An 11,832-nucleotide genomic window follows, 5' to 3' on the forward strand; every position below is an offset into this window, starting at 1 on the left:
AGGCAAGGACTGACATTTTAAGTAAATGAGTTGCCCAGCTAAATGCAAGCTAGACTGAAAGCAGATAAACTGGAGGTAGGGGTCGAAAATGTGTCCCAGGGTGTTCTACTAAGAATGGAGGAGTAGATCCAGCCTCTTTACTAATGTCCCTACCTCCTGTGTCTCCTCACTCCAGTCCATACTTCACTCTGCTGCCAGTTCATTTTTCTAAAAAATCATTCAGTCCACATCTCCCCATTCCCCACTCCCCAGGAACCTCCAGGGATTACCCTTTCACTTCTGCATCCAAGAGAAACTCTTTACTGATGGCTTAAAAGCACTTCATCAGCTCTCCCCACTCCAACTTTACCTGGAGGACTTACCACAAACTATCCCAAATGCTTCACCCTCTAACACTAATGTACTAACTGTATCTCAAGCTCATCTATCTCACGGTTGACCCCTTGCCCATGTCCTCCCTCTGGACTGCAACTCCCTTTTCATTTGTATCTGACAAACCACTGTTGTTCCCAACTTCAGAATCTGCTAAAATTACATTGCCTCCAAGAGGCCTTCCAAAACTAAACCCTCATCTCCCCTATTCACCCTCCCTTCTGCATCACCTATGTACTTGGATGTGGCCCCCGTCAACACTTAATCTTCACCCCACTCCCAGCCCCACAGGATTTACATACATATAATAATAACGGTATTTATTAAGTGCTTACTATGTGCAAAGCAGTGCTCTAAGTGCTGGGGTAGATACAAGGTAATCAGGTTGTACCACATGGGGCTCACAGTCTTAATCCCCATTTTACAGATGAGATAACTGAGGCACCGAGAAGTTAAGTGGCTTGCCCAAGGTCACACAGGAGACAAGAGATAAGAGCCGGGATTAGAACCCATGTCCTCTGACTCCCAAACCCATGCTCTTTCCACTAAGCCATGCTGCTTCTCATATTCTCCCATTTCCCCTATCTAAAATTTATTTTTAAGCCTGTCTGTCCTAAACAGTAATCTTCTTCTGGGCAGGGATCATGTCTATCAATTCTGGTTGGTTGTACTCTCCCAAGCACTTAGTACAGTGCCCCACGTGCAGTAAGCACTCAATATACACCGTTGATTGAGGAAGAAGTGACAGGATTTAGAGACTGATTGGAAGTACTTCCCAAGCGCTTAGTACAGTACTCTGCACACAGTAAGAGCTCAATAAATACAATTGAATGAATGAATGAAAGTAGGAGGAGCATGACCTAGTGGATAGAGTATGGGCCTGGGACTTGGGAGGACCTGGGTTCTAATCCTGCCTCCATCACTTGTCTGCTGTCTGCTGTGTGACCTTGGGCAAGTCATTTCACTTCTCTGAACCTCAGTTACCTCATCTGTAAAATGGCGATGAAGACTTTGGGCCCCATGTGAGACATGGACTGTGTCCAACCTGATTACCTTGTATATACCCCAGCACTTAGAAAAGTGTCTGTCACATAGTGAGCACTTAAATACCATTAAAAAAAACAAGAGCAGAATCAAAGATGACACCAATGTCACAGGTTGGTAGAACACTAATGACTTTGTTGTTCTTGATGGGGTTGAGAAAGGCAGAAATAATAGACGGTTTGAGAGAGCGAAGACAGAAGTCCAGTTTTGTCCACATTAAGTTTAAGGCCCCGGGCAGGTCAATCAGACTCAGGTCTTCCAAGGGCAGGAGGAAATATAGGTTTGTAGAGTAGGCCTTTGGGAATCATTCATTCATTCATTCAATCGTATTAATTGAGCGCTTACTGTGTGCAGAGCACTGTACTAAGCACTTGGGAAGTACAAGTTGGCAACATATAGAGACAGTCCCTACCCAACAGTGGGCTCGCAGTCTAGAAGGGGGAGACAGAGAACAAAACAAAACATATTATTAACAAAATAAAATAAGTAGAATAAATACGTACAAGTAAAATAAATAGAGTAATAAATACGTAGAAACATATATACATATATACAGGTGCTGTGGGGAAGGGAAGGAGGTAAGGTGGGGGGGATGGGGAGGAGGGGGAGAGGAAGGAAGGGGCTCAGTCTGGGAAAGCCTCCTGGAGGAGGCGAGCTCTCAGTAGGGCCTTGAAGGGAGGAAGAGAGCTAGCTTGGCGTATGGGCAGAGGGAGGGCATTCCAGGCCAGGGGGATGACGTGGGCCGGGGGTCGACGGCGGGACAGACGAGAACGAGGCCCGGTGAGGAGGTTAGCGGCAGAGGAGCGGAGGGTGCGGGCTGGGCAGTAGAAGGAGAGAAGGGAGGTGAGGTAGGAGGGGGCGAGGTGATGGACAGCCTTGAAGCCGAGGGTGAGGAGTTTCTGCCTGATGCGTAGGTTGATTGGTAGCCACTGGAGATTCAAAAATCTCCAGTGATCACCAGGAATCACGAGGATCTCCAGGAACCACCTGCATAGAGGTGACTGCTGTAAAAATTGGGGTGGCAAACTCCCGGAGAGAGTAATTATAGATCCAGAAGAGGACCCAGAATTGGACATTGAGCTATGACGACAATGAAAGGGAGAAAAAAGGAAGTCAGCAGAGCAGAGACAGGAGTTATCAGAGGTGTAGAGTTCCAAACATCAGTGAACCCAAAGAACTAAATCCACCAAACAGTGGTATTTATTGAGCACTTACTGTGTGCAGAACACTGTACTTGTGCTTGGGTGAGTACAAGCCAACAGAGTTCATAGACATGTTCCCTGTCCACAGGGAACTTAGAGTCTAGAGGGGGACAGAGAACATCTTTACAATCTGCCCTTTCCACCTTATCCAAACTGCCAGGCTAATCCAAGCACTCCTTTCCTGCCTTGACTACTGCATCAGGCTCCTGCTGTCTTCCCTGACTTCTGACCCTCCCTCTCCAGTCCTTACTTCACTCTGTTGCCCAAATCCTGTTTCTGAAAAACCGTTCAGTCTATATCTCCCCTCTCCTCAAAAACCTCCGATGGTTGCCCATCCACCTCTTCATTAAAAAGAAACACTTCACCATCAGCTTTAAGGCACTTAATCAGCTCTCTCTAACTTCACTACTTTCCTACTACAAAACAATCCACACCCACCACTCCTTTAAAACCAACCTACTCTCTGCACTTTGGTTGCGACTATTCCTCGTGATTTTCTGCTATCGACCTCTGGCTCAATCCTGCCTCTAGCCTGGAATGCCCTCCCACTTCTTATCTGACAGGCCATCACTCTCCCCATATTCAAAACCCTCCAAAAATCACATCTCCTTCCAGAGGCCTTCCCAGATTAAGTCTTTTAATTCCCCATCTGCCCTCCCCTCTGCATCGACTACGAACTTGGTTGCGTATTCCTTAAGCATCTTCAAACTCACCTCAACCCCACAATACTTACGTAAATATTCTTATCCTGTACTATTTCCCTTCTCCCTAATCTGTTTTAACACGTTGCCCCCGCCTTGATTGTAAGCTCCTTGTGGACACCGTTCATATCCACTAACTCTGTTGTACTGCACTTTCCCATGCCTTTAGTACATGCTCTACACAGAGTAAGCACTCAATAAGTACCACTGAAGACCTTGATCCCGTTGTTGGGTAGGGACCGTCTCTATATGTTGCCAACTTGTACTTCCCAAGCGCTTAGTTCAGTACTCTGCACACAGTAAGCACTCAATATGATTGATTGAATGAATGAATGAATGTACAGATATTACAAATAGGTACATAAGTGCTGTAGGGCTGAAGGAGGGGTGAATAGCAAAAGGGTACAGAGCCAAGTGAATAGAAGACACAAAATGGAGAGGGAGTAGTGGGAATGAGAGTTTAGACATCTTGGGGATGTGCTCTTAGTAAGGCTTTGAAAGTGGAGAGACTGGTGGTCCATTGTCTATGAAGGGGAAGGAAGTTCCAAGCCAGAGGTAGGACATGGGCAAAGACTTGACGGAAAGAGCGAGGTAAAGTGAGAAGATTCGTCCTAGAGGAGCAAAGTGTGTGGGCTGGGCTGTAATAAGAAATCAGTGAGGTAAAGTAGGAGAAGGCAAGTTGATCGAGTGCTTAAAAGGAGTTTGTCTGATGCGAAGGTGGCTGGACAAAAATCAAAATTCATTAGGCCCTCCAGCATGAAAATCTCTGTACCCATGGGGGCAACCCTCTCTGCTGCAGCAATCAGGAATCATCTCAGATGCCTGGGGCAGAAAAGATTATGCCAGCCTTCCCCAGGAATGGACAAGGAGTCTTTCTGAAGCCCTGTTATCTGGTTTGAAGATTCCATCCTCCATGGCCCTCAAGGAGAGGGTAAGGAGGAAGAGGGGAGATGCTGAAACCATTCATGAGAGGGTATGGTGGGGGAAACGGTGGGAGCACACTAGAAAAAAATGTAAGGAAGAGAAAATGAGAAAGGAGATGAGTCAAAAGCAAGACACTGCAGTGGTCGGAAAGACTGGGGAAAGAGTTCATGGGATGGTAAATCCAAGAAGGGATGGGTGAGAGAAAATGGGGATGTTTGTGAGTGGGCAAAGAGTAAAGAGAAGGAGGAGAAATGGTATTGTGGAGGGGCCATGAGGTCAGCAAACTATCCACAGGGTACACATACCCAGGGAATTACAACTGAACAAACCCTATTGAAGTCCTAGTGATGCACTCTGCTGGAGATGATGGATCCTTCAGGATTTACAGAATAAAAATACCAACCTCCTTGCAATTGTTACATTTTTTTGGTATTTGTTAAGCACTTACCTTGTGTCAAGCACTGTTCTAAGCACTGGGGTAGATTCAAGGTAATCAGGTTGGATATAGTCCCTGTGTCATAAAGGGCTCACAGCCTAAGTCGAAGGAAGGATTTAATCCCCATTTTACAGATGACACAACACGATGAGGTTGCTTGGTCCCCTTCTTTAATTTTACTCATTGATTAAATCTAAAAAGATATCTGTATTTTTCAAAGAGCAATCTGACCCTGTATGTAGAGCATGTAGGCCCCGTGAGGACATGCAAGCATCAGTGGCTAGGAAAATGCAAGCCATGGACATTTCAAACCACTCTCTTAATAATAATAATAATAGTATTTGTTAAGTGCTTAGTATGTGCAAAGCACTGTTCTAAGTGCTGGGGAGGTTTCAAGGTGATCAGGTTGTCCCACCGGGGGGCTCACAGTTTTAATCCCCATTTTACAGATGAGGTAATTGAGGCACAGGGAAGTGAAGTGACTTGCCCAAAGTCACACAGCTGATAGTTGGCAGAGTCGGAATTAGAACCCATGACCTCTGACTCCAAAGCCTGGGCTCTTTCCACTGAGCCATGCTGTGCAGGCTGGAAATGATGGTGCCAGCAGTTCTGTGGTGAGGGAAGGGCTAGTCAAATAACTGCCTCTGTTCTACCAATGCCAGAGCTATTAGCAATGCTCAGGAATGCTACTGGCAGGGCAATACTAATAATAATAATGGTACTTGTTAATCGCTTACTATGTGCCAAGCACTGGGGTAAGTACAAGTTAATCAGGTTGGACCCACTCCATGTTCCATATGGGGCTCACAGTCTTAATCCCCATTTTACAGATGAAGTAACTGAGGTCCGGAGAAATGAAGCGACAGGCAAGTGGTAGAGCCGGGATTGGAACCCAGGTCCTTCTGTCTCCCAGGTCATATTTCTTTCTCTTCTCCTCCACCTTCATTCTCCCCACCAACTCCATCCTTTTTCCAAATTAAAAATGAATGATTAATAATAATTACGGTATTTGTTAAACTGCTTACTATGCATCAAGCACTGCCAAGTGCTCGGATAGGTATACAAGATAATCAGGTCCCACAAGGGGCTCACAGCCGAAGCCGGAGGGAGAACAGGTATTGAATTCCCATTTTGTCAAAGAGGGAATTGAGGCACAGGGAAGTGAAATGACTTACCGAAGGTCACCCAGCAGACAAGCAACAGAGGCAGGATTAAAACCCAGGTCCTCTGATTCCCAGGCCCAGATTCTTTCCATTAGGCTACAATGCTTCCCTGAGCTCCCCTCAGCTCTCTCCCACGGTGGCGCGCGTGCGAACACACACACACACACACACACACACACACAAAAAGAAACAAGATATTGGGGGAAAACCAAAAATAGAGAAGAAGTACCACAAAGGGTAAAAGAGCAACAAGTTGATACCTCTACTACCTGGTCCCTCTCAGGGGTTTTCTGGTTTGTCACCCTAAAGTGCCATCCCCTGCGGTGGGAAATACAGCGTGGCTCAGTGGAAAGAGCCCGGGCTTTGGAGTCAGATGTCATGGATTCAAATCCCACCTCTGCCACTTGTCAGCTGTGTGACTTTGGGCAAGTCACTTCACTTCTCTGGGCCTCAGTTCCCCCATCTGTAAAATGGGGGTGAAGACTGTGAGCCCCCTGTGGGACAACCTGATCACCTTGTAACCTCCCCAGCACTTAGAACAGTGCTTTGCACATAGTAAGCGCTTAATAAATGCCATTATTATTATTATTAAATACAGCTCACAAGCAGTTTCATCTGATACACACAATGTCAATTAGGTAACGCAGAAATAACCCCTTCTAGACTGTAAGCTTGTTGTGAGCAAGGAATGTGTCCATTATATTGTTGTGTTGTACCCTACCAAGTGCTCAGTACAGTGCTCTTGTTGGGTAGGGACCATCTCTATATGTTGCCAACTTATACTTCCCAAGTGCTTAGTACAGTGCTCTGCACATAGTAAGTGCTCAATAAATATGATTGAATGAATGAATGCTCTTCATACCGTTAAGTGCCCAATAAATACACTTGATTGACTAACATGAAACATTTCTCTCCTTTAGACTGTGAGTTTCTTGTAGACACAAATTGTGCCTACCAACTCTAACTGGCACTTAATACAGCATTCTCTTTACACAGTAAGCACTCAAATACCACTGATGGATTGATTTCCTAAGGGTATTCCCCTCACTATATATAGGTATACAAAACCCCATCAAGAATGCCTATCCCAGGGGTGGGGTAAATATGGCCATCCCTAGGCAATATTTACCTACTGGCTCACTTGTTGATTTGCTTTGGCCCCCAGAAGCAAGGCGCCCACAGCCCTGGCTTCATTCATTTATTCAGTCATATTTATTGAGTGCTTACTGTGTGCAGAGCACTGTACTAAGCACTTAGAAAGTATAATACAGCAATAAAGAGAGAGAATCCCTGTCCACAACAGGCTTACAGTCTAGGGGAGGGTGGGGAGAAAGACATCAAAACAATTGAACAGGCATAAATGAAAATAAATAGAATTATAGACAGATACATATATAAGTGCTGTGGGGTGGGGGGAAGCAAAGGGAGTGAGTCAAGGTGATGTGGAAGGGAGGGGGAGCTGAGGAAAAGGGGGCTTAGTCTGGGAAGGCCTCATGGAGGAGGTGCACCTTCAGTAGGGCTTCAAAGCGGGGAAGTGTGATTGTTGGGCGGATTTGAGGAGGAAGGGTGTTCCAGGCCCAGGTAGGGCGTGGGACAGGTTCAATGGTGAGACAGGTGAGTTTGAGGCACAGTGAGAAGGTTAGCACCAGAGAAGCAGAGTCCGGGCTGGGACGTAGAAGGAGAGAAGGGAGGTGAGGTAAGAAGGGGCAAGGTGAGGGAGAGCTTTGAAGTCAATAGTGAGGAGTTTTTGTTTGATACGGAGGTTGAAAGGCAAACACTGTAGATATGTGAGGAGGGGGCATAGGTGGCATGCCCTGAACGTTTCTGTAGAAAGATAATCTGGGCAGCAGAGTGAACTATGGACTGAAGTGGGAGAGGCAGGAGGTTGGGAGGTCAGAAAGGAGGCTGATGCAGTAATCCAGTCGGGATAGGATAAGTGACTATGCTAATGTGGTAGCAGTTTGGATGGAGAGGAAAGGCTGGATCTTGGCGATGTTGTGAAGGTGAGACCGGCAGGATTTGGTGACGGATTGGATTTGAAGGGTGAATGTGAGACCGGAGTCAAGGATGACACCAAGGTTGGGCTTGGAGACCTGGTCCAATGAGGTGGACTGAGGTGTCTCAGGATCAGTTTAAAGTCCTAGGGGCAGAAATGCAAACACGTCCACAACTCACATATCCCTTGGTGTCCCCTTGCGGGAGACAGCAGGCAGAAATTTTATTTGAATTGGGGTCATCTTCCCCATCATCATTTCAAATTAAGCCCAAAATATGTTATGTGAAGCCCTCAATAGCTTAGTAAAACTCATGAATAATTGCCTAAGCCTGGCCAGCCTATCCCTAAGAAAATTTTAGAGAATATCCACATTGCAACTGGTTGACGGACGTTTTTCAACTCCGTAGTGGAGATGGCTTCCTTTGCTTTTGTTTATTTTTTCTTCAAGGTTCATTAACTTTCTAGACTTCACATGCATTTGCCTGGGCCTTTTAAATGCACTGCAATCAACCCAAAAGGAGGTAAGGGACGCAAGGGGTGCCTTGATTTCTTCACTGATAGAAGCAAACTGATAGTAGAGTGGCCTGCAGACCCTGAAGTGCTGACACTGGAGTAAACACACCATCTTGCAATAATTGTGCATCCAACAGTGTGCTTTGATCTGGAGTGCTGGACTGCCTCTATTTCAAAACCCTGAAGCAGTTCAGCTTAATGCATTTTGAGAACCCTCACTGGGAGATCTGTTGAGCCAGGCATTTAAATATACATATCTGTAATTTATCTATTGATATTAAAGTCTGTCTCTCCCTCTAGACTGTAAGCTTGTTGTAGGCAGGGAATATGTCTGTTTATTGTTAGATTGTACACTCCCAAGAGCTTAGTACAGTGTCCTGCATACAGTATGCACTCAGTAAACACCATTAACTGATTGACTACTTGCAAAGACGTTCATGCTAAAGTGGGCTTTTGCATTTTGCTGGCCTTTAAGAAGTGTTTTCTTTTCTGAAATAAAATACAATCTACTTATGTGAAATTGCCCATCCCAATACCCGGAAGGAGTAGGGAGAGAACAGATTTCACACCTCCTTAGCAATCTAAACAAACAACATTATTTACAGACAATTGCATTACTGTAAATATCCACAAATTCTTGGGCTGGTTTCAGGCCAGTTCTTCTATCACAACTTTGATATTCCCTCCTCCAGCCCCAAAGCAATTTAGCAAATTTAGTCCATACAAGGTGCAATAAAAATATTAGCAAAGTTGAAGGAAAGTTAAAACTGTTGTAAAATCAACAGACCATGAATTATTCATGACTTGCTTAAATTTAAGAAGTTCCCTAGGTCTGATTTTCTGAGCTCCCTCAAGACTACAAGCTCATTGTGGGTTGAGAACGTGTCTACCAATTCTGTTGTACTGTACTCTCCCAAGCGCTCAGTACATTACACACAGTAAGAACTCAGTAAATACTATTGATGATGATGGCTTATGAGAGGATCTGTGTGAGAGAGTGTGCTGGGTGCGGAGGGGGAGAATATTGAGTGAAACAAGACCACATGTGCAAAAAGCTTCTCGAGGGCCAGGACTGTGACACTTCTTTAATCTGAACTTCCCAAGCATCTAGCATAGTGCAGTGGCTTAGTGGAAAGAGCACAGGTTTGGGAGTCAGAGGTCATGGGTTCTAATTCCAGCTCCACCACGTCTGCTGTGTGACTTTGAGCAAGTCACTTAACTTCCCTGTGCCTCAGTTACCTCATCTGTAAAATAGGGATGAAGACTGTGAGCCCCACGTGGGGCAACCTGATGACCTTGTATCCCTCCCAGCACTTAGAACAGTGCTTTTCACATAGTAAGCACTTAACAAATGCTATCATCATCATCATCACCATGCCTAATGGGCCTTCAATAAATTCTGCTGTTTCTGAGTCAAATCAATAGGCCATCAAACCTAGAATCATAGCTCCATCAACAGGACACAGAGAGGATCCATGCAGTGGTTATTCTTCCAAAAAAAAAAAAAAATATTCTTGGACCAACAGTTTCACCTTTGAACTGAGACAGCTTACAAAGGTGAAGCTATGTTGGTCCAAGAATGATTTTTTGGAGCCCAAATTATATTTTGAAATCCCAAAAGATACCATTTTGAAAAACCTGAAGGTGACATGATCATCATAAACATATCTGGAAGTCTCTGGAATAGTCGCTAAAGTCCTGTTCACCTTGAAGTAGCCTGGCCAACCAGGCTATTTCACGCCACATACTGCTGGTAGCTTCAATCTGAATGCATTGTAGAAATGCCAGGGAAGAATGCACTACACTTCCTTAGAGAAAACTACACTTCCTGGCTAGGTTTACAAAGGCAGAAATTGGAAACGAGAAAGAGACTATGAACGCTTTTAACTTCACTCGTTAGTCTTCAAATTGTAATGGGACAACAATCATCAATGCCTCACCTCCTCATACACCTCTGACAAATGCTTCCTAACTCTTAAAATGCTGGAAAATGTGGCTGGAAAACCAGTCTTTGAATTTAGAGCAGTGGAGTGGTGCAAACTGTAAAATAGCAGAATTTATTGAGCACTTAATGATGGCAGAAAACTATTTAAGTGCTTGGGAGAGTAATGACATGGTCTGGGAGATTCGAGGACGGTTTTTAAAACTGTTTTAGCTGATGCTCTTTTCTTCCTTTCCTACTCCTCAACCTCCAAAAAGTCATCTGTTTATCTGATAAACACAATTCACCTATTCTATGGGGTGGACTCCTAAATTAGAGAAAAGAATCTTTTCCACTTTCTTGCCTCCCAGGTGTAATGGGATGATTAATTAATCAGTGAAATAAATGCAAGGAGGAGGGGGTCAGCGTTGTTCCCAAATTGAGTGGAATGACTGCTATCAATTCCATGACCCGGGGCCCTTCCTGGACATTAATGACCGGCTGGGGTTAACGATGTGGATTTGATTTCAGGCCATCCAGTTCCTGCTGCCAAGGTTTTAGCCCCAGGGAAGTGCCCAGGACCTGGAGTTTTCCAAGTATCCAGCCCCCATACCTCCTCGTGCCTTTTTCAGAAGAGGCAGCTCTCCGGACTACTTACGCTTTGTGCACCTCTGGGAACTAGGAGCTTTGCTCCATCCTAGACAGCACTGCCCTCCACAGACATTCACCCTGCAATACAGCAAAAAGAGGAAAGCATCCAGCTTGCAGCAGCAGCTTTGGGGACTCCCCAGATCCCAAACCCCCAAGTCTTTGCGTTCAGAGAGAAAACGCTCCTGCCTTGTCATTTCCTTGGACTCTGTCGGGCCAACTCGGGGGAGGAGGGCAGGGAGAAAGGATAAATGTGTAGGGGAATTCACTCTCATAACATACGTGGGGGTCCGGGGGAAAAGAAATGGTTAACGTGAAACTGCTTTAAGTGGGGGGGGGGGGGGGATGTAACTAGAAGTCTATGCTTTGAGCATTTCAAATGAATCAGGTTTCCAAGAGGGTTAGTTTACATCTGATATCCCATCAGAAAAAACCCGTTCTCTAGACTTCCTCCAGACTGCAGGCGCGTTACACGGGAGAGTGTCCTCTAATTCTGTTATACTGTACTCTAGCGAGCGCTTCATACAGCGCTCTGCACATAGTATGCGCTCACTAAATAACATTGATTAATGGATTGCCCCTCTTCCCATCTCTCCCTGCCAAGAGAGAGCGGAGAGGGTTAGGGTGAGATTTCCCACACCTCAAGGGTTCAAGCAGGAAACAGGGCCAAATCTTCCCAAGGAAATTAGCCCAATGATGCACACGTGCAGAGAAGACTGATCTATCCAAAACCTCTTGACACGGAAGAGATAAGGCAACTCCGATATAACCCTCTGATCTGGACATATCGTCCCAAGGCTAGTGCAGAATAATAATAATAATAATAATAATAATAATAATAATAATAATAATAATAATAGCTTTTGTTAAGCTCTTACTATGTGCCAGGCACTGTTCTAGCGCTGAGGGGTT

General features: G+C 45.2%; 1 protein-coding gene across 4 annotated transcripts in view; it reads right to left on the bottom strand.

Moving 5' to 3' along the window:
* LTBP1 (latent transforming growth factor beta binding protein 1) overlaps positions 1–10,991 on the bottom strand; it is a 438,291-nt gene extending 427,300 nt beyond the window's left edge. For all 4 annotated transcript variants that reach the window (XM_038760501.1, XM_038760417.1, XM_038760246.1 and 1 more), the window contains exon 1: positions 10,931–10,991. The gene's annotated coding sequence lies outside the window, so the exon portion shown is untranslated. The remainder of the gene's footprint in view (positions 1–10,930) is intronic.
* Positions 10,992–11,832: the final 841 nt, after the last annotated feature.

Source organism: Tachyglossus aculeatus, chromosome 1, assembly GCF_015852505.1.
Source record: "Tachyglossus aculeatus isolate mTacAcu1 chromosome 1, mTacAcu1.pri, whole genome shotgun sequence".
Classification (NCBI taxonomy): domain Eukaryota; kingdom Metazoa; phylum Chordata; class Mammalia; order Monotremata; family Tachyglossidae; genus Tachyglossus; species Tachyglossus aculeatus.